Source organism: Schistocerca serialis, chromosome 1 (genome assembly GCF_023864345.2).
Source record: "Schistocerca serialis cubense isolate TAMUIC-IGC-003099 chromosome 1, iqSchSeri2.2, whole genome shotgun sequence".
NCBI classification, from domain to species: domain Eukaryota; kingdom Metazoa; phylum Arthropoda; class Insecta; order Orthoptera; family Acrididae; genus Schistocerca; species Schistocerca serialis.
This window is the reverse complement of record NC_064638.1, coordinates 1,184,422,540-1,184,444,653: the sequence shown is the minus strand read 5'-3', so window position 1 is coordinate 1,184,444,653 and position 22,114 is coordinate 1,184,422,540.

The window sequence follows — 22,114 nt, the reverse complement described above, 5'->3', positions numbered from 1 at the left end:
CCCTCATAGAGGCTTTCAATGTATTCTTTCCCCCTATCTGCTCTCTCCTCTGCATTTAACAGTGGAATTCCCGTTGCACTCTTAATGTTACCACCGTTGCTTTTAATGTCACCAAAGGTTGTTTTGACTTTCCTGTATGCTGAGTCTGTCCTTCCGACAATCATATCTTTTTCGATATCTTCACATTTTTCCTGCAGCCATTTCGTCTTAGCTTCCCTGCACTTCCTATTTATTTCATTCCTCAGCGACTTGTATTTCTGTATTCCTGATTTTCCCGGAACATGTTTGTACTTCCTCCTTTCATCAATCAACTGAAGTATTTATTATGTTACCCATGGTTTCTTCGCAGCTACCTTCTTTGTACCTATGTTTTCCTTTCCAACTTCTGTGATGGCCCTTTTTAGAGTTGTCCATTCCTCTTCAACTGTACTGCCTACTGAGCTATTCCTTATTGCTGTATCTATAGCGTTAGAGAACTTCAAACGTATCTCGTCATTCCTTAGTACTTCCGTATCCCACTTCTTTGCGTATTGATTCTTCCTGACTAATGTCTTGAACTTCGGCCTACTCTTCATCACTACTATATTTTGATCCGAGTCTATATCTGCTCCTGGGTACGCCTTACAATCCAGTATCTGATTTCGGAATATCTGTCTGACAATGATGTAATCTAATTGAAATCTTCCCGTATCTTCCGGCCTTTTCCAAGTATACCTCCTCCTCTTGTGATTCTTGAACAGGGTATTCGCTATTACTAGCTGAAACTTGTTACAGAACTCAATTAGTCTTTCTCCTCTTTCATTCCTTGTCCCAAGGCCATATTCTCCTGTAACCTTTTCTTCTACTCCTTCTCCTACAACTGCATTTCAGTCGCCCATGACTATTAGATTTTCGTCCCCCTTTACATACTGCATTACCCTTTCAATATCCTCATACACTTTCTCTATCTGTTCATCTTCAGCTTGCGACGTCGGCATGTATACCTGAACTATCGTTGTCGGTGTTGGTCTGCTGTCGATTCTGATTAGCACAACCCGTTCACTGAACTGTTCACAGTAACACACCCTCTGCCCTACCTTCCTATTCATAACGAATCCTACACCTGTTATACCATTTTCTGCTGCTGTTGATATTACCCGATACTCATATGACCAGAAATCCTTGTCTTCCTTCCACTTCACTTCACTGACCCCTACTATAACTAGATTGAGCCTTTGCATTTCCCTTTTCAGATTTTCTAGTTTCCCTACCACGTTCAAGCTTCTGACATTCCACGCCCCGACTCGTAGAACGTTGTCCTTTCGTTGATTAATCAATTTTTTTCTCATGGTAACCTCCCCCTTGGCAGTCCCCTCCCGGAGATCCGAATGGGGGACTATTCCGGAATCTTTTGCCAATGGAGAGATCATCATGACACTTCTTTTAATTACAGGCCACATGTCCTGTGGATACACGTTACGTGTATTTAATGCAGTGGTTTCCATTGTCTTCTGCACCCTCATGTCGTTGATCATTGCTGATTCTTCCGCCTTTACGGGCAATTTCCCACCCCTAGGACAAGAGAGTGCCCTGAAACTCTATCCGCTCCTCCGCCCTCTTTGACATGGCCGTTAGCAGAATGTGGCTGACTTCTTTTGCCGGAAGTCTTCGGCCGCCAATGCTGATTATTTATCAAAATTTAGGCAGTGGCGGGGATCGAACCCGGGACCGAAGACGTTTTAGTTATGAATCAAAGACGCTACCCCTTTTTTTTTTTTTAAAAAAAAAAAAAAAAGCTATGAGCGGTTGCAGGCACTTTCTACAGAAAGTCTTCAGCATTCAGAGAGAAGAGGCTATAAAAATTTTTCGGCAGCTGGCCTCGATCCACAGACATTGTAGACGGACACAATGCACGCTACTGCTTTTTTTTTATTTATCAAAGACGCTACCCTTTTTTTTTGCCTTTCGCGGGCAAGTGCTCCACCAACTTTTTTATTTTTTTTATTTTTTATTTTTTTAGACGCCACCCCTTTTTTATTTTTATTTTGTTCTTCTTTTTACCCCTTTTTTATTTTTTATGTTTTATTTTTTATTTTTTTAAAGAAAAAGAATTTTTTAAGACGCTATCCCCTTTTTGGACCACTTTTTTCCCTTAAGAAGCCCCTTAGGAAAATGGAACTAAAAAAATAAATAAATAAAAAAAATAGAAAACCTAAGTGCCACCGCCACTTGTCATATGATTACATTTAGGGAGCGTGTACAAATGAGAATTCTAGTAACTAAGTGTTACAAGTAAGTGTTACAACAACAAAGGTGGCATAAAAGAGTAATCAAAAAAATAAAAATATAAACCACTGATGTAATTCTAACTAAAAGGTTCTTCAATAATGTAACTGGTTCTACTTGGAGCCTCGCCATCGTTATCTGAAATCTCCAATAGCGCCTTTGAAGGGCATCTGCAATGGAGGCATTCTGCTTCGCTAGTGCCTCAAGGAAAACAGTATCCTTGCAGCAGCTTGTCTCTTCCTTTGGTCATGGCTGACAAGGCAGAACTTTGAGCCGTTAGTGTGATGCGGCACAGCACATTAACCACAGCCTGGCACTCCCCAGCTGAGTGGGGGGTTAACGAAAACGCTGCGTAAATAATTTGCGAAGAGTGTACGGTATTTCGGCGTGCTTTCGAGGGCATTGTGAGCATTTTGTAGGAACCACCAGTAATCAAGCTGCTCTTTCTCTCCGTCGCTAAAGATGTAGGCGACGGTAAGTCCTTTGAACCATGTAAGCGCATGATATTTTGCAGCCGGAAAGTAAGTTTCATCGGGACAGAGTAGGGTCTGCGGGTCAATCATATCAGGTGTGACCCGGAGGTAACAAGCCAATATCTTCTGTGTTAGTCGCCAAACTCCGGACGATGATGTGCAAGTAAAACGATGTTCATCGGTGTCCAAAAGGTGACAATCTGGGCAATAAGGGGAGTCTGCCAGTCCAAAAGTGTGAAGTCGCTGGCGTGTGGCATATTTTTTGTTGGCGATCTGATACCACTTCGAACGCACCGTGGATGACAGAAAGTGGTGGTGTATCGTTTTCCACACTCTTGGCCAGTGAACCGTAGGGTACTTGTTTTCCACCACGTTATGATGAACAGCCCGCAGAAGGTTGGTATAAAAATCTTTCGCCTTTGGAGGACGTGTGGCGGAGAGATTCGAGCTGACATAGCTGTAATCAAGAATGAAGGTCGACACATGGGAGAGCTGTGGTGCGACGTGCGCAACCGACACCGGCGGGACGTTAGAGGCTGGCATCAGAACCTGTAGTAAACGACCCGTGAGAGAGGTATGTTGACTTTTCCATCGTTTCCTCATGTTGCTCATGTAAAGGGCAGCTGCTCTCGCCCTGACGTTGACCAATCCCAGCCCTCCTTTGTGCACTGGGAGGGTAAGAGTGTCGTATCGTACTTTAAAGATATGACCTGCGGAAATGTAGTAACTGAAGGCCGCCTGAAGCCGGCGACCTATCTGCAGCGGTAGTGGGAGGACCTGTGCCACGTGGTTGAGTTTTGATGCTACGTAGAGGTTCAGGTATTCAACACGTTGTAGCTGATTCAAGTCCCGGAGCAGGTTCTGTCGCACCATTGCGCGTATGATCTGTAATAACCGTCGGTAGTTTGCTGCAGCTGTTTTACGTACATCTTTCTTGAACGTGATTCCCAAATATCGCAGATCAGAAACTGGTGGGAGGGGAGCGAGGGCTTCCGGTCCGAGACCACGCCCAATGTCCAACGCCGCCGACTTGTTGATGTTCAGAAGACTGCCTGCGGCCTGTCCGTATCGCTCAATCCAGGTTAGTAAGCTTTTAACTTCGTCATTGGAACGAACCAGCAGTAGCAGGTCGTCAGCGTATGTCCTATAGCGAAAGGTGACGTCCTGCAGCGTGATGCCAGATAGGCGGTGGTTAAGGCCCCCTCGGAGTGGCTCGAGTGCGATGGCATAAAGGTAGGTAGAAAGGGGACAACCCTGTCGTAGAGACCTCTTAATGGGTACTGGTCCTACCGTCCTTCCATTGACCTGGACGTGTGAGCTGGCTGCGGTCCAAAGACGCCGTAGGGTGTCGATGAGGCCCGGGGGGATTCCCATACAGTCCATCACTCGTAGGAGGAAGTTGTGGTGCACTCTATCAAAGGCGCGGTTGAAATCGACGGAGACGATCGCCGCTCTCAGACGGCACGCAGAAGCGATCGCTATTAAGTCCCTGCAGTCACCGGTGGACATGTGTATGTTGGCTTCTCCCCCCTGCGACGTCTGTTCTGGGGCGAGGATCATCGGCAAAGTCGTCTTATTACGGCTCGCCATAATCCTGGTGAAAATCTTGTAATCGGCGTTCAGCATTGTAAGCGGCCGATAGTCGTTAATCGATAGCCCTCCACCTGGCTTGTGTACTGGTATGAGGAGACCTTCTACAAACGCTGGCGGCACAACACAGTCTGGAGACATAAGTTCGCGGAACATTATAACCCAGCGAGGCATCATGATGTCACGGAAAGTCCGGTAGAATTCGATGGGCAATCCATCAGGTCCAGGAGATTTATTGGCCGCACCTTTGTCCACGGCGTCTTCGACTTCTTCGAGTGAGATTTCCTCTGTTAGTGCATTCACGGTAGCCTCGTCGATAGTACGTGTTACCTGCTGTAACACTTCAGTAGTGGCCTCGTCATTGACGGTTCTTTCCTTGTAAAGATGACGAAAATGATCCTCCACCGCCTTTACTATGGTTGCTTGGGTCGTACATAAACGACCGTCGTGTGTCCTGAGGTGTGTGATTAAATGTTGGCGTTGTCGGCGCTTATCCGCCACAACGTGGTGCATGGTGGGTTCCTCTGCAACCGTTCGGTCGTGCCGTCGCGAGTGGACTACTGCACCTTCTAGTCGACGCTTCGTCAATGATAGTATGTGAGCCTTGATTCTGCTTTGGTCATGTTGTCTCCCCGGGGAAGGGGGTAAGGCGTCGAGGTCCCTGAGTGCCGCGTAGTAAAAATCGAGGGTCTGTCGATGCCACGCAGTCACGTCCTTGCCATATCGCATAAGTGTCCTACGGACTGCTGGTTTGGCACAGAGGAGCCACCACTCCAGGGTCGAGGTGTATCGTGGGTGGCGGCGTTCACAGTCAGTCCACGTTGCTGCAACTTGCCGACGGCAATCCAGGTCCTGGAGATGAGTTATGTTGAGCTTCCAAAAGCCATTGCTGCGCCAGACTTGTTGGGGGCGTAGGTGTATAGTGCAGATATAGGCACTGTGATTGGAATAGGCTTGAGGCCATAATTCGGCGTCCACCACACCTTGTGTGAGATCTTGTGACACATATTTGCGGTCAAGTCGGCTGGCCGAATGACTGGTAAGATGAGTGTGGCCAGAGCGGTTACCGTGGACTTTTTCCCACGTGTCGCACAAGTGAAGTTCTTGGATCATCGCACCCAGTTCCGGACAAGGCATGTAATGTGGGATTTGGTCCCTGGAGTGAAGTACGCAATTAAAATCGCCGGCGAAGACGCTGTGGTCGTATCGTCCAAGGAAAAGGGGAGCGATATCTGTGGAGTAGAATCTGGCGCGGTCGTGACGTCTTGTTGTACCCGACGGCGCGTAAACATTAATGAATCGGGTGTTGAGCGCCGTAAATGCTATTCCTCGCGCGGAGGGAAGAAACGTGACGTCGGTAACTTCAATACCTTCACGCACTAATATTGCCACTCCGGTGTCTGCAGGGCTACCGGGCGTCACATGTGTGGCATAACCGTAAAAGTGCGGGAGTACAGTCGTTTTCACTTCTTGTAGGAAAGCAAAGTCAACCCCCATGGCTCGTATGGTTTCTTTCAAAAGTTGGATCTTGACAGGAGAACTGATCATGTTGATATTCATTGTCGCCAGGCGGTAAGCCTGGCAACGCGTTGTTTGGGCGAGGTTATCCATGTTGAAGTTGGAGAGAAGCGAACATCGGAAGTGATGTCACCCCCCGCCAAACGCGGTCCTCCTTGTGCTGCTTATGCTGCATGATTCGGCGGCGCCTCAGCTGGCCGCGGGTCGGGATCTTGTGTCTCAACGTCCTCGGCCCACGAAGCGGGCGCGGATGTCTGTTCATGTTCCATAGCCTCGGAATGTTCGGTAGTAAGGGACCGGGCGACTTCGCTGCCTGCACTGGTACCTTCCCGCTGCTCACTGTTTCTGTCAATGGGCTGATGTTCGAAAGCTGCATGTTTTTCTGTCTGTTCTGCAAGGTTGGAGTCAGTGGAAACAGCCTCAGCTTCGCGGCTGGCTTCTTGAGTGGTCAGTTGTTCTTCCCCGGCCGAATGCGAACCGCTGTGTTCCGACACGGTCCGACGACGGCGCTTTCGGCGTTTCGGTGATCGCTGTTTCCGTACATGGCCTTCATTGTCAGAAGACGGCAGTGACTCACGCTCCGCCGGAACAAACGCTTCGGTCGGTACAATAAGGGAATCAATTGCCATCTTGCCGGCGTCAATGTCTGTCGCGTTCGGTAGCTCCAGAGTCGTAGTACTATTTTCCACCACTGGCCAGGTCGGCGGATCATCCAGGTTTTTGTCCGTGGAAAGTGATTCTTGTACCGCTGAAGCGGTCGGCCGTGTCTGTTGTGTGGAGAACGTCGTGAGCGCCGCCGCGTAAGTCACGGGTAGAATAGTCTTCGCCGCTGGTGGTGCAACGTCCTTCGGTGGGAGTTGTGTGATCCGACGCTGGAGGCACTCGGAACGAAGGTGTCCTTCTTTGCCGCATCCGGAACACGTCTTCGGCTGGCCGTCATAAATAACTATGGCCCGGCATCCTCCTATCTGTAGATAGGATGGCACGTGTCGTCGGAGATCTATGCGCACTTGGCGTACTCCATTGAGTACTGGATACGTCTTAAACTGGTCCATTTTTCAGCCACGTGTTCGTGTACCGTGCCGTAGGGGCGGAGCGCCGCTACAACTTCTGCCGCCGGGAGTTCAAATGGAAGTTCGAATATGCGAATAGTCCGCAGTCCCATTGCGGCATGGCCGACCTCGACGTTGCCAACATTGCCATCTGCGTGGCAGAAGCGGAGTTCTTGTTTCATCTCACGAAGCACCTTGTCGCATGTAGTTTCGTTTATGAGCTTTACATAGACCGTGCTACTGACGATCGAAAAGTGAATGCCGACAATGTCGGCAGCCGGGATCTTGGCTTCCTCTTTTAAAAAGCGTTCGACTTCGAGCGCCTTTGGTCGAGTAAAGTCGTTCCGAAATGTGAATTTCAAGGTTGATCTTCTGTATTGGTTTGCCATGGTCTTGTAGCGCTACGGCGTCACGGTAGTGTCGGCCGAAGAAAGTAAACAAGGCGCGCGGGCTCTCTCTGACAGCGGAGAGCACACACCGCACGTCTGCTTCGCTCGGCTGCGAGAGCTGCACTCACTAGACCACGGGTGCTTCCTCTGTATCGCTGTTTTAATGTGATAAAATATGCACACGTCATGTGACTATGTAAAATCTTTTACGTCTCTTTTGACCGAGCGAGGCGGCGAAGTGGTTAGCACAGTGGATTGGCAATCGGGAGGACGACGGTTCAAAGCCGCGTCCGGCCGTCCTGATTTAGATTTTCCGTGAATTCCCTAAATCGCTTCAGGCAAATGCCAGGATCGTGCCTTTAAATGAGCACGGCCGACTTCCTTCCCCATTCTTCCCTAATCCGATGAGACGGATGACCTCGCTGTCTGGTCTCTTTCCCCAAAACAACCCAACGAACTGGCGACTATCTCCGGCGCACGAAGATGCACCGTTCACACGAAAAAGCCGGGGGCCTGCCAGAGAGAAGAGGTGAGGGTAGGAGGGAGAGGGGGAAGGGGTTGATGTCAGTGGGAGAGGAGAAGGGAGGGAGAGGGGAAAGGGGAAGGGGGGGGTGTGGAAGTCCGGTGAGGGGGGAGGGAAGGAAGAGAGAAGAGGGTGCCATGGAGGAAAAACACAGGGGGAGGAGTGGGAGGATCAAAGTTCATAGGAGGGGTAGATGGAGGGGATGAGGGCATCATCAGGGAGGGGAAGTTGGCGGAAGTCACCTTGGGCAAGGGTATGGAGTGTCCGGGGCTTGCACTATTTTCCGCTTATATGCCTGCGATTACGGCCGCCGGCACCAATCAGAGAGGGCCGAAACGACGCGTGCGCGGAAGGCGAGTTGGGCAACTCATAGCAGCTCCGTCCCGCCGAGGGACCGAGGTCCCCGAGAAATACCGCAGCACGTACGTCACGAAGGTAGGGCTGAACTCGCTCGCTCGCTCAGGTCAGCAGGCAAAATGCGTTTCTAAACCTGTTAACTCGCAGCTGGGCGTGTACATGTTAACGAGAATTGCACTTCCTACTGGAATCTGCTATTATGAAGCCTTACTCATCAACAGTACTACAAGAAAATTGAATTTAAGATCAGTATTCCATATAAATGATATAACAGCTTGTTTATAGCATGTAGTCTCTTCTTCTGAACAGTCCTCATTTCGTACAAGAAGTGGTGCCTTACGCAACTGATAAATCATTCTGGCTTGGTTCGAACTTTATTGTGCCCCAGTACAGCCGTAACATATTATAAGTAGGCCTATGGATTTCCTATCATTCTAGGACTAATAACACTAAGACTCCATAATAGCGGATTCCAGTAGAAGAAGCAATTCTCGTTTGTACGTACATACTTTGTTACGAGTTAACAGTTGTAGAAACGAGAGTTTGTATACTGAGTTGAGTGAGCGAGCGCAGGCCTACCTTCGTGACGTACGAGCCGCGGTCTTTCTCGTAGGCCCCGTGCGGCACCGAGGCCTACGAGAAAGACAGGCCGCGGCGCGTACGTCACGAAGGTAGGCCTGCGCTATCTCGCTCACTCAACTTAACAGACGAACTACGTTTCTACAACTGTTAACTCGTAACTAGGCTTGTCGGAACAAACGAAAACTGAATCTTCTACTGGATTACGCTGTTATGGAATCTTACTGTTATTAGTCCTATAATGATGGGAAGTCCATGGGTCTACTTATAATTTGTTACGGCTGTACTGGCATACAATACAATAAAATCACACTAAAATGATTATCGGTTGCATAAGGCACCACTTTCAGCATGTAATGAGTACTGTTAAGCAGAAGAGACTAAATGCTATAAACACGCCATTATACCATTTATATCGAGTATTCATCTTAAATTTTGCTGTAGTATTGTTAATCAGTATACACGCCCAGCTGCGAGTTAACAGGTTTAGAAACGCATTTTGTCTGCTGAGCTGAGCGAGCGAGCGAGTTCAGGACTACCTTCATGACGTACGCGGCGCGGCCTGTCTTTCTCGTGGGCCTCGTGCGGAATCCAGTGACGTCAGATGGCGTGAGGGGCACGCACTACGTTTGTAACTGCCGCTCCCGCCTCCCTAAGCATCCGCCGTTGATTCCTTTCGACATCCTACAGCGTTCTTCCAGGGATCACTGGGAGGAACTTAAAGAAACTTGGAATTCATACGATTAACTGCACAAAGAGGAAAAAACCTTGGGGTGAGGCCAACATAGCACCTACAGGACGGTGTCAACTCTGGAACATCTAGAGCAATTTCAGTCATACGTGGAAGAAGACGTAATCTTCACTAGACTAAATCACAGCTTTTCAGCCGGTCGGAGTGGCCGAGCGGTTCTAGGCGCTACAGTCTGGAACCGCTCGACCGCTACGGTCGCAGGTTCGTATCCTGCCTCGGGCATGGAGGTGTGTTATCTCCTTAGGTTAGTTAGGTTTAAGGAGTTCTAAGTTCTGGGGGACTGATGACCTCAGAAGTTAAGTCCCGTAGTGCTCAGAGCCATTTGAACCATTTGAACAGCTTTTCAATAGCCGAAATTCCTTCGCCGGAAATATTTAATTATATTTTGTATACTGAGGACGCTCTTCCGACTTGTGCCTGCATCTTTACGGTCATCCGGAATGCCCACTCGCCTCTTCTCTTTCGATTTCGCTGTTTTCCCAATTACGCGTAAGTACTGTAGACGGTGCGGCGTAGCTCTGGACGCTGTTAGCCAGTGGGCGGCAGAGCTCCGGGCGCCGCCACGCGCCGACCCCACTAGAATGGCGGGGACTCCGGCGCCGGACCCGGCGGCTGCCTGGCCCTATACACTGTAGCAGGCCAGCGGCTCATTCCCGCAATTTGGCCGCTTACCTAAATGGCTCTGCGCAAACCGCGCGCCGTGTAATTGCTGCGTAACTCAGCGGTCGCTCCGCCTCGCCTTGCCCGGAACACGCTCCATTAGGGCGGAGGCTGCTGGAAGCCGCCACGTGGACCGGTCTCGCACCTGAGCGACATTCCGGTACGGTGTCTACAGTAAAGCCCTCAAGTACTCACACCAAAGTGTTTACTTTTACCAGTATAATATCATCAACCCACGTTTTTATTCATTACTAGCTAAGGACCCGATGTTGGTTCAGATGGCTCTGAGCACTATGGGACTTAACATCTATGTCATCAGTCCCCTAGAACTTAGAACTACTTAAACAGAAGTTAAGTCGCATAGTGCTCAGAGCCATGTGAACCATTTATCCTTCATTCTATCCCTGTGAAACCCTACATTTCAGCAGGATAATGCACGACCGCATGTTGCAGGTCCTGTACGGGCCTTTCTGGATACAGAAAATGTTCGACTGCTACCCTGGCCAGCACATTCTCCATATCTCTCACTAACTGAAAATGTCTGGTCAATGGTGGCCGAGCAACTGGCTCGTCACAATACGCCAGTCACTACTCTTGATGAACTGTGGTATCGTGTTGAAGCTGCATGAGCAGCTGTACCTGTACACGCCATCCAAGCTCTGTTCGACTGAATGCCCAGGCGTATCAAGGCCGTTTTTACGGCCAGAGGTGGCCGTTCTGGGTACTGATTTCTCAGGATCTATGCACCCAAATTGCGTGAAAATGTAATCACATGTCAGTTCTAGTATAATATATTTGTCCAATGAATACCCGTTTATCATCTACATTTCTTCTTGGTGTAGCAATTTTAATGGCCAGTAGTGTACAATGGCAGCGTAGATTTGACTTTTCAGGTCGGCTAAATTCTAAGGCTGCTTTGAGGCTCTTTAGCGTATTCGTTGCGAAATTTACGCCGAATATTTTCTGCAGAGTTCGTTTCATGAAACCAAAACACACAGCGAGTACGGTCGACCTCAGTGAAAGTAGCCATTTCGTCTGTACACTATGCTAGCGCTCCTCCTGGCGGAATCGGGTACTGATGCACTCCGCGACTCAAACTTGAGGTTGTTTGCTAGAAAATGACACATTTACCGATTTTGTACTTATCTCAATAAATTTCTACATCACTCCAAAGTTCTAAAGTCCTTTTTGATTCACTCTGTGTTACCCTTCACAGAACTAACATTCAAGAAAAGTTAAAAACAAGCCACTAACTCGCATCGTGAATAGCGAATGAAATAGGGCGCGCGTCAGTGATCACACAGGTTCGCACCATTAAGATCGATGGCGAACTCCTTGCGAGTTACAAAACGTGCGGGAGGCTGACCATTAAAGAATGCATGTAGAATCATATTGGCGTAACGGGATGATGAGAACTGATGGGATGTGATGGCATGCAACCGAATACCAAACAGTCTATGGTGGAGTTTATCGTGAAATTTGCTATCCTTTAAGGTGTAGCTGCAGATACAGCGATAGTATGTTTTATAGGCACCGAGAAACAAACATCCAGAGGATGCATTCTTCCATTGGTTCCAGATGGTATGAACTGCAGAGTCGCACAAGCTGACCAGCTATTGGCCAAAAGCAGTGCTTGCTGTGACGTAAAGATTCCTCACTGCCTTGCAAGATCGCGCACACGGGAAAGAATTGTAGGGGGCAGACCGCCAACTCTGCCGTCACTTCTACAAATGGCTCTGAGCACTATGGGACTCAACTGCTGAGGTCATTAGTCCCCTAGAACTTAGAACTACTTAAACCTAACTAACCTAAGGACATCACAAACATCCATGCCCGAGGCAGGATTCGTACCTGCGACCGTAGCGGTCTTGCGGTTCCAGACTGCAGCGCCGTTAACCGCACGGCCACTTCGGCCGGCGTCACTTCTACAAATGCTCATGTTCGCGCCTACGATGTTAGTGTACTTGAAAGATATTCTTTGAATTTCGTGTAAAATAAATTTCCCTGACATTGCAAGCGTATTTACTACAGTGATTTGACATAATTATTTCTTACTTATTCTTTCAGCATACATTAAATTGTCGTAAACACTAATTACTGACAAAACGGATAAATACGTATAGTTAAAAACGTTTTTAAACTCATGAAATCATCTAGTTTAAAAATACGGGAGGCACTGGGTTGTAGTGTTACAAGCTGAATTCTTGCTAGGGCGTGCGTCGAGAATGGTAATCGGTATTCTTGTCGCCTTCATGACTATGGTATCTAACGGAAATTTCCAATACGATAAAGCAGGACCCCACACTGCATTTCACACGTCAAACGCCTCGAGGACTTTGTGGATCCTTGACTGATCTGCACTGTCGCGTGATTTTTGACACACATAGCATGTGTGGCTTGCCCGATGAAGACGTAAACTTTCATACTTTCTCCATGAATATGATACAGTGAGGCAAGAATTTCTTCAAAATGACATTCAGAGACTGTTTGCTACCATGTCACAGCTATAGCTGGGCACAAGACTGTTAATCCGTTAACTTTTCGAGTAATACATTAACTTTTGAGTTAATTAAAAAACGTTAACAGTTTCATCAACTTTCATTAACTTACTATCAGTCCGTTAATCGTTAATTAGGTAGCTACTATTTATGAAAGAAATGACGCCGTGCCACCAGCCGTTATGTTGTGACAAGTGCAGGTCATGTAGGTGTGTGGCAACGCCGGGGTGCGAGCAGCTGATGTAATCAATCGAGTGCGAGCGAGAATAACTAAGTGATGGCTGTTTATTGTTTTTTTATTGACCTGCTACTTTTTATTTCTGGATTGACTGTGGATAATAAATCCCGGCCTCCTATTCTAGCTTTACAGCTGATGAAACTCTGGGGCGCAACAGTTGAAAGGACGTAGTAGGAAAACGAACGGAAGAAGTTATAGAACAGGCATTGAGGAGCGAAGTTTCCAAAAGTTCAAAGGAAAGAGATACCCTTAAGCGGCGGTGGCGGAATCAGCATCAACGAAGACAAAAAGAAGATATTTTGAAGTCTGTTACTCAGTCCAAGATATCCGCAGTGCCGCCCGAAGTGGCCGAGCGGTTCTAGGCGCTACAGTCTGGAACCGCGCGACCGCTACGGTCGGAGGTTCGAATCCTGCCTCGGGCATGGATGTATGTGATGTCCTTAGATTAGTTAGGTTTAAGTAGTTCTAAGTTCTAGGGGACTGATGACCTCAGAATTTAAGTCCCATAGTGCTCAGAGGCCGGCCGCGGTGGTCTCGCGGTTCTAGGCGCGCAGTCCGGAACCGTGGGACTGCTACGGTCGCAGGTTCGAATCCTGCCTCGGGCATGGATGTGTGTGATGTCCTTAGGTTAGTTAGGTTTAAGTAGTTCTAAGTTGTAGGGGACTGATGACCACAGAGGTTGAGTCCCATACTGCTCAGAGCCATTTGAATCATAGTGCTCAGAGCCATTTGAACCATTTTTTGAGAACCGCAGTAGTAAGACATCTGTGCAATGTAAATCCAGAGTGTAGTCAAAACATGGCTGGACATGAAATCAAAGGACTCATTCAGCGATGAGGCCGGCCGTTGTGGCCGAGCGTTTCTAGGCGCTTCAGTCTGGAACGGCGCGACCGCTACGGTCGCAGGTTCGAATCCTGCGTCGGGCATGGATGTGTGTGATGTCCTTAGGTTAGTTAGGTTTAAGTGGTTCTAAGTTCTAGGGGACTGATGACCTCAGATGTTAAGTCCCATAGTGCTCAGAGGTATTTGAACCTTTTTTTTTTTTTTTTTCAGCGATGTGCTATTTCTTCCGTAACAAATTTTAGTCATGTATAAATGCACGGTTTCGCGGCGATATGAATTAATAAAATTTTCTCGGGCTTCCAGCCGCTTCAGGTGGTTACAATCCCGCGAGCTTTCGACCGTGCTCTCCTCAGTCATTATCAATTGGTGAAAATGATTTACAACTTGACAATGACTAAGGAGAGCTCGGTCGAAAGCTCGTGGGATTTTAACCACCTGACGCGGCCGGAAGCCCGAGAATATTTTATTAGATTCTAGTAAATTTGTTTTTTAAATATAATACCCCTGTACTCTCGAACACTGCAGTCGGCTTTTTACTGTGGCAAAGACATTTTTTCTCCTATATGAGCCTATTTCTCGGATGAAAACTTTAACATATTAATGTTCATGAACGAGAATATGCACCTTTTGTCACACACGACCTATTTCTCGTGTATTTTGATTCTGCTGTGATTTAAAATTTGGTAAATTACTGTGGCAAAGACATTTTTTCTCCTATATGAGCCTATTTCTCGGATGAAAACTTTAACATATTAATGTTCATGAACGAGAATATGCACCTTTTGTCACACACGACCTATTTCTCGTGTATTTTGATTCTGCTGTGATTTAAAATTTGGTAAATAAATAACTATAAGACTAAGTGATTTAGCTGTTTTTATTTATCTCCGATGTTCTTCCTAAACTAGCTAACCTAAACATATTTATTTAAGCAACGATAATAAATTCGATTCACTTGCTTATTTCACTACACTCAAGACATTAAGTTTACTATTACAAGTTAACGATTGACTTTAACTTCAGATAAATCTGCTGTAAAATAAAGCTTTAACTTGTACAGAATTTGACCATTTAGTAATGGATTAACGATTCGCGAAAGTAGCTTTTTCATTAAGGTTACGCTCTACAGTCACAGCAAATACAAAAATGTATTCATGCACATGAGGATCACGCCTCATACGTACGCCTCATTACGTACAACAGTGGCGAATGAAATGTAAGTTTAATCATTTAACACCTGTCTTGTAACAAACACCTCCACAAAAAAATATCAGTGCTTCGTAGCGTAATACTTTCCATTTTCAGCAGTTTGTGTTCTTACGCCAGAATGGTAAGGAGTATAACACGTCGCTCCAACCTACAGCACCTATCTATTACTCAGAAAGCGACCCCCTCCCGACAAGTAGAAATTATTACAAGTTGCCTGGTGATCCATCAACGGGAAAGTAGAGCGTCTTAAATTTGGAACGAGCCAATTCTTATGCAAAGTGTTTAATATTCTGTTCCCCTTAAATTTCGGCTGTACCGTAGAATGGTGGGAACCAGAGAAGGCTCCAAGGACGTTACTGCAGCCAGGCTGTAGGCTATTGGATGTTCGGCGGTGAGGCAGCGCCAGTTGTGCCGGAAATCGGCTTCCGGCGAGTTACGCAAGTGTGTTTGTGTGTGTGTGTCTGTGTGTGTGTATGCGCCACAATCGATAGCAGGTGGGCGTTTGCCGGCACGCCGCCTCCCGTCCCTGACCGACTTGGCGGACACAGTCTCTTCTCCCGTAACAACCCTTCCCCCTCCTCCTCCACCCCCTCCCTCACCGTTGCTTGCTCACTGCATTATTTCGAGCTGCACGGAGTGATGCAGTACTTCTGTCGCTACAGATGGTGTTCCTCATTCCATGTCAGACCAAAGAGCCGGCCGGTGTGGTCGAGCGGTTCTGGGCGCTTCAGTCCGGAACCGCGCGACCGTTACGGTCGCGGGTTCGAATCCTGCCTCGGTCATGGATGTGTGTGATGTCCTTGGATTAGTTAGGTTTAAGTAGTTCTAAGTTCTAGGGTACCGATGACCTCAGATGTTAAGTCCCGTAGTGCTCAGAGCCACTTGAACTATTCAGACCAACGAAATACTGTGGTTAGCGCTGAATACGGACGCAAACAGCCAAAGCGTCATGGAGTTTTTCTCATATTTCACTTCACACGACTGAAGTACACACTACGATATAACGAGCAGTGCTCTAGTAAGATGTGCTTTTCAAGCTTTTTCAAGAAATCGGTGTTGGAAGTCTTATGAGCCTTTTGAATACTGTACATTTTCTTAGTAGATTCTTCTGTGGCTTCTTAATTTAACAATGCCACGCGTAAGCGCAGAAAGCAAGCGAAATGCATTTTGTTCCGTTAATACGCGTTTATTACTTACCGGTTTTCGGTTTAATATGCCATAATCAGATAACTGTCCAGAGCCCACAAAGACTCTAGTGTAAAGTATGATGATGATGATGATGTTTGGTTTGTGGGGCGCTCAACTGCGCTGTTATCAGCGCCCGTACAAATTCCCAATCTTTGCTCAGTCTAATCTCGCCACGTGCATGAGTGATGCTGAAATGATGAGGACAACACAAACACCCAGCCATCTCGAGACAGGTGAAAATCCCTGACCCCGCCGGGAATCGCATCCGGGAACCCGTGCGCGGGAAGCGAGAACGCGACCGCTAGACCACGAGCTGCGGACTAGTGACAGTAAATCAGACTTTGGAAACCAAAGATGTTAGCAACTGACTGAATCTTTGTTTGAGACGTTAGGCAGGGAATGTTACATCGTGTGTTCATCATTTGTGTTCTCTGCCAAACAAGTAGGGGGAAAGAACATGTGAGTGGATAAATCGGAATTACAGAGGACAAATTTCAGTAGCAATATCACATGGTCTCTGGTTTCTAACACACACATGGTGTCCCAGAAGGAACGGTCAATATTTAGGGATATCACAGCAACCATCATTCGAAGCAAAACAGTTCTAGTAAAAATTGGCTCTAAAATATTTCAACCTTAAGAGCTACAAACACTTCTTCAACTTCGATACTGTCAAAACAAATCTCTTCTACTGTAACCTCTTTGCTTTCCTTATTTTGAGAGGCAGTAGTAGAGACCAAAAGAAGCAAAAATGGTTCAGATGGCTCGGAGCACTATGGGACTTAACATCTGAGGTCATCAGTCCCCTAGAACTTAGAACTAGTTAAACTTAACTAACCTATGGACATCACAGACATCCACGCCCGAGGCAGGATTGGAACCTGCGACCGTAGCAGCAGAGCGGTTCCGGACTGAAGCGGCTAGAAGAGCTCGGTCACAGCGGCCGGCCAAGGTCCCTCAACCATCTCTGAAAAGATGGACGTACGCAGATGTTATAACTAACGTTATGTTAGGCTTAAGGACACAGAGGTGGCTGCACGTCCAAGATGATTGGAACCTAATGACAGTGTAAGGATACAAGTGTATTAAATTGGAATTTAGAGAATGAATAGTATCAAAACAGTACGAAATGTATACAAAGTACGCAGGTTGTCCGTACGTTATGTCATGAAAGTGTAAGCATTATAAAAGATGGTAAGTGTACAAAGGGCGTTAATTATGTCACCAAAAACATATGAATTTCAGTACGAATACTAATGACCACAGGTAACACTAGAACTACACGTAATTATCAGAACTGAATATTTGTAAATAAAATCAGGACATTCCAATAGGAGAAAGATGCAGCTAACTATATGGAAGACAACAGAAATAAACTGACACCTACATTATGTTACTAGAATTCATTAATGATGGTACAAATTTCATTACTAAAAATAACAAACACCTCTTGATAAAATGTATGAAAACTAAATGAAAACTTTGGAGAAAAGGGCAGCATATAAAAAATTTTATAACTAATGACTGTTCTGAGAACAAAACAAGGCATAAATGGTATCTATGTTGCAGCACAAATTTGTGGTACGCGCGGACGAGATGTGGGGGTGTGATTGGTTGATTTATTTTGAAGGGTAGTGCAAGGGCGTACTAGACTATAACTAATTTTTACTCAGTGTAAAAACTTAAACAGGAATTTTGTCTGCAAATGCGCAGTTTAGTTACAAGTAACCCTCGCTTGGAAACAGAGAGAGATGAATTTTGGTAAACAGCTATGGTCGAAAACACTGCAAGTCTAGCTAGATTTCTTTGATTCAAAGCTGCTGCACGGGATATTTACTCTTATTTCAGATCTGTCAGTTCATAGATAGGATGTCGCTGGGGACTTGGCTACAAATTCATATCTCTTCTTGCCCTGAGTCGCAATGAAAGAGCAAATGCGTCTTTTTTTTGTGAGGTTCCTGCGGGAGATTTGCAGATGGCGGACCGCTGTTTGTGTGTTTCGTCCGGTCGCACGACCGTTGACGGTGGTCGGACTAATCGCGTCTATGTAATCGAATCCCGGTCTCCGTAAACGCGTGTCCGCGCCGCTGCCTAGCCACCGGAGCAGCCGAGCGCCGCATTCGGCGTGTTATCTGCAGCCGTCATTGTCCGGACGCGCCCGCTGGAAGTGATATCTCTGAACCGGAATAAAAACCCACGCGCGGTTGTGCCTGGTCAGTGTAAAGCCGGTAATCTGGCTCGGCTATGAATTCCAAAATAAATCTTGCTCGGGCGGAGCTTCGTCTGGTGGAATAATTTCTAATTTTGGCTAGCGGGATGTTCTTATTTGTATTATTTCTGTTGTTTCAGGCACACAGCCAGACGAGCTAAGAGGAGATGGATTAAGGAAGCTCTGTACTGGATTCTTCGTCTAAACGAAACACGTAGACGACGAGCTAATATAATCTGTCGCCAAAAGAGCTGGAAATTATTATGCAGTTGTACTACCAAAATGTGAGAGATACTTAACTGAAATGAATCGTAATATGTTGTCAAGCGAATAAGTCATTAATTAATAAATCCATTTTTAAACATGGCTGTGAGCCATAAACCGTACAGTTTCTAGGCGCTTTAGTCCGGAACCGCGCGACCGCTACGGTCGCAGGTTCGAATCCTGCCTCGGGCATGGTGAAACGTCCCCTTAGAAAAATTTTACATGACTGTGCTTAAACTGACACACAGTACTTTTAGTGCAATGCAATCTGACTTTCAATAATCCCTACAAAAGAATGGCCCTGACTAGCAATAACCTATACCTTTCATGTATCACTTACCTTACAAAAATCTTCGTTACTCAAACTACTGCAATACAGCTAGCACCACTACTGCCAGCTAAATAAAAGATTCTAACTACTGAAGGCACTAACTACTGATAGGCATAGATAGCAAATTAAAGATTATGATAGAGAACAAACAATGCGTTCAAAAGTCATTATATATATATATATATAAGTCCATGATATCCAATATTACAAATTTACTCTTTCTGGTGCACACACGTCCAGATCGTCCGCTCTCAAAATTCCGCCATCTCTCTCCCCACATCCACCACTCCTGGCGGCTCACCTCCAACTGCGCAACGCTACGCGCTGTTAACAGCCAACTGCCCAACGCTACAATGGCGAGTATTACAACAATGCAAAGCAGCCACAGACTGCACACAGCACAGCCAGTGATTTTCATACAGAGCGCTACGTGGCGGTACCAACAGAAAAACCTAAACAGCCTACTTACAATGGATGTGTGTGATGTCCTTAGGTTAGTTAGGTTTAAGTAGTTCTACGTTCTAGGGGATTGATGACCTCATATGTTAAGTCCCATAGTGTTCAGAGCCATTTAAACCATAAACCGTACAAGAACGTGATTTGTACACTGAAGGGCCAAAGAAGTCTCCGCGAGCATGCAGAAGTGCCACAACACGATGTGGCATGGACTCGACTAATGTCTGAATTAATTCTGGAGGGAATTGATAGTACGAGGGGGTGGAGATCTCTTCTGAACAGCACGTTGCAAGGCATCCAAGATACACTCCATAATGTTCATGTCTAGGGAGTTTGGTCGCCAGCGGAAGTGTTTAAACTCAGAAGAGTGTTCCTGGAACAGCTCTGTAGCATTCCGAGATGTGTGTGTGGGGGAGGGGAGGGGGAGGAGTGTCCCATTGTCCTGCTGGAATTTCCCAAGTCCATCTAAATGCACAATGGATATGAATGGACGCAGGTGATCAGACAGGACGCTTACGTACGTGTCACCTCTCAGAGTCGTATGTAGACGTATCAGGGGTCCCATATCGCTCCACCTGAACCCGCCCCACATCATTACAGAGCCTCCACCAACTTGAACAGTCGCCTGCTGACATTCTGCCTGCCTAGGTGGCCGTGCGGTTCTAGGCGCTTCAGTCCGGAACCGCGTGACTGCTACAGTCGCAAGTTCGAATCCTGCCTCGGGCATGGATGTGTGTGATGTGCTTAGGTTAGTTAGGTTTAAGTAGTTCTAAGTTCTAGGAGACTGATGACCTAAGGTGTTAAGTCCCATAGTGCTCGGAGCCATTTGAACCATATTTTGCTGACATTCTGCGTCCATGGATTCATGGGATTGTCTCCATGCCCGCACCCGCCCATCCGCTCGATGCAATTTGAAACGAGACTCGCCCGACCAGGTAACATGTTTCCAGTCGTCAACAATCGAATTTCAATGATGACAGGCCCAGGCGAGGCGTAAAGCTTTGTGTCGTGCACTCATGAAGGATACACGAGTGGGCTGGTTGGCTGGTTCAAAGGACTCTGAGCACTATGAGTCTTAACAGCTGTGGTCATCAGTCCCCTAGAACTTAGAACTACTTAAACCTAACTAACCTAAGGACATCACAGACATCCATGCCCGAGGCAGGATTCGAACCTGCGACCGTAGCAGTCGCGCGGTTCCGGACTGCGCGCCTAGAACCGCGAGACCACCGCGGCCCACTAGTGGGCCTTCGGCTCCGAAAGCCCATATCGATGATGTTCTGTTGAATGATTCGATCGCTGATACTTTCTGATTTCCCAACACTGAAATCTGCAGCAATTTGCGGAAGGGTTGTACTTCTGTCACGTTGAACGATTCTCTTCAGTCGTCGTTTGTCCCATTCTTGCAGGATCTTTTTCCGACCGCAGCGATGTCGGAGATATGATGTTTTACCGGATTCGTGATATACACGGTACACTCGTAAATTGGTCCTACGGGAAAATCCCCACTTCGTCACTACTTCGGAGATGCTGTGTCCCATCGGTCGTGCGCCGACTATAACACCACTCTGAGACTCAATTAAACCTTGATAACCTGCCATTGTAGCAGCAGTAACCGACCCAGCAACTGCGCCAAACACTTATACAGGCGTTGCCGACCGCAGCGCCATATTCTGCCTGTTTAGATATCTCTGTATTTGAATACCCATGCCTATACCAGTTTCTTTGGCGCTTCAGTGTATTTTTTCCTTTTTTCTATGAACCCTTGGTTTCACAACTATCTTAAATCCAAAAAAAGAAAACGCAATATTTGGCACTACAGCTTCATTGTTAACTCTTTTATGATGCGAGTCGGCGACCGTCACGTTCCGAGTAGCCAGATGTTACGCCCTCGTTGCTGATGATAAATGTGTGGAAGTTGGCCAGAGGATCTGTCGCCGTAGGAATCTGGAGAGGCAAGAAAAGATTAGTTGAGACAAGAGCACTTTAAACAAATATATTGTACTCGGCTTGCGAGTGAAGAAATTCTACACTGTTGGCAACGCGTGGCAGCCTTGGCTAGTTATAAACAGAGGGGATGCATGACACGGGCATGCATCCATGTACACCCAATGTAAGCCGGTAGAGCTAGCTGTCGACTGCTCGGCGTAACGTTCGGCACCAACCAGAAACACGACACTAATCTCGATCTAGCACAAGGTGCCCAATAGACCTCCGCTTCTAATAGCCGTCTGGGGGTCTTCATTGGCCAGGTCATCCTACTGATGGCGATGTTCAAAGCACCGCTCGCTGCTGCCTCAGGAATCTACACCGAGGCGCCGCCTCGAGCAGTGTCGATAAGCTACGATACTATAAATTCAAATTTGTTTTCTGAATGTTTATTGTAGGCTCTTTTAGGCTAATAACCCTTGTATGCTATTTTCTTCGTAGTTTGAAATCTGTAAAAACGTTTCAAGTGATATACTTCTTTTTCTTTTTCAGGTAATACTGAGTTTTCAGAGCACCTGCAAAACAGATGCGCGTGATTCTGTAAGTATTATTTAACATATTTCAGCATATTAATTAGCATACAATTCGTGTAGGTGTAACAGCGAATTTAATACTTCGCAAGTAGACTGAGTTTTTTATGGTCGCGTATGTTTTATCGCGCTTTGGTTTTCGTAAATTCTTGCACTGAATTACAAGTGCCAAGCAGGCACTACAAGTGCCATGGAATTTCTC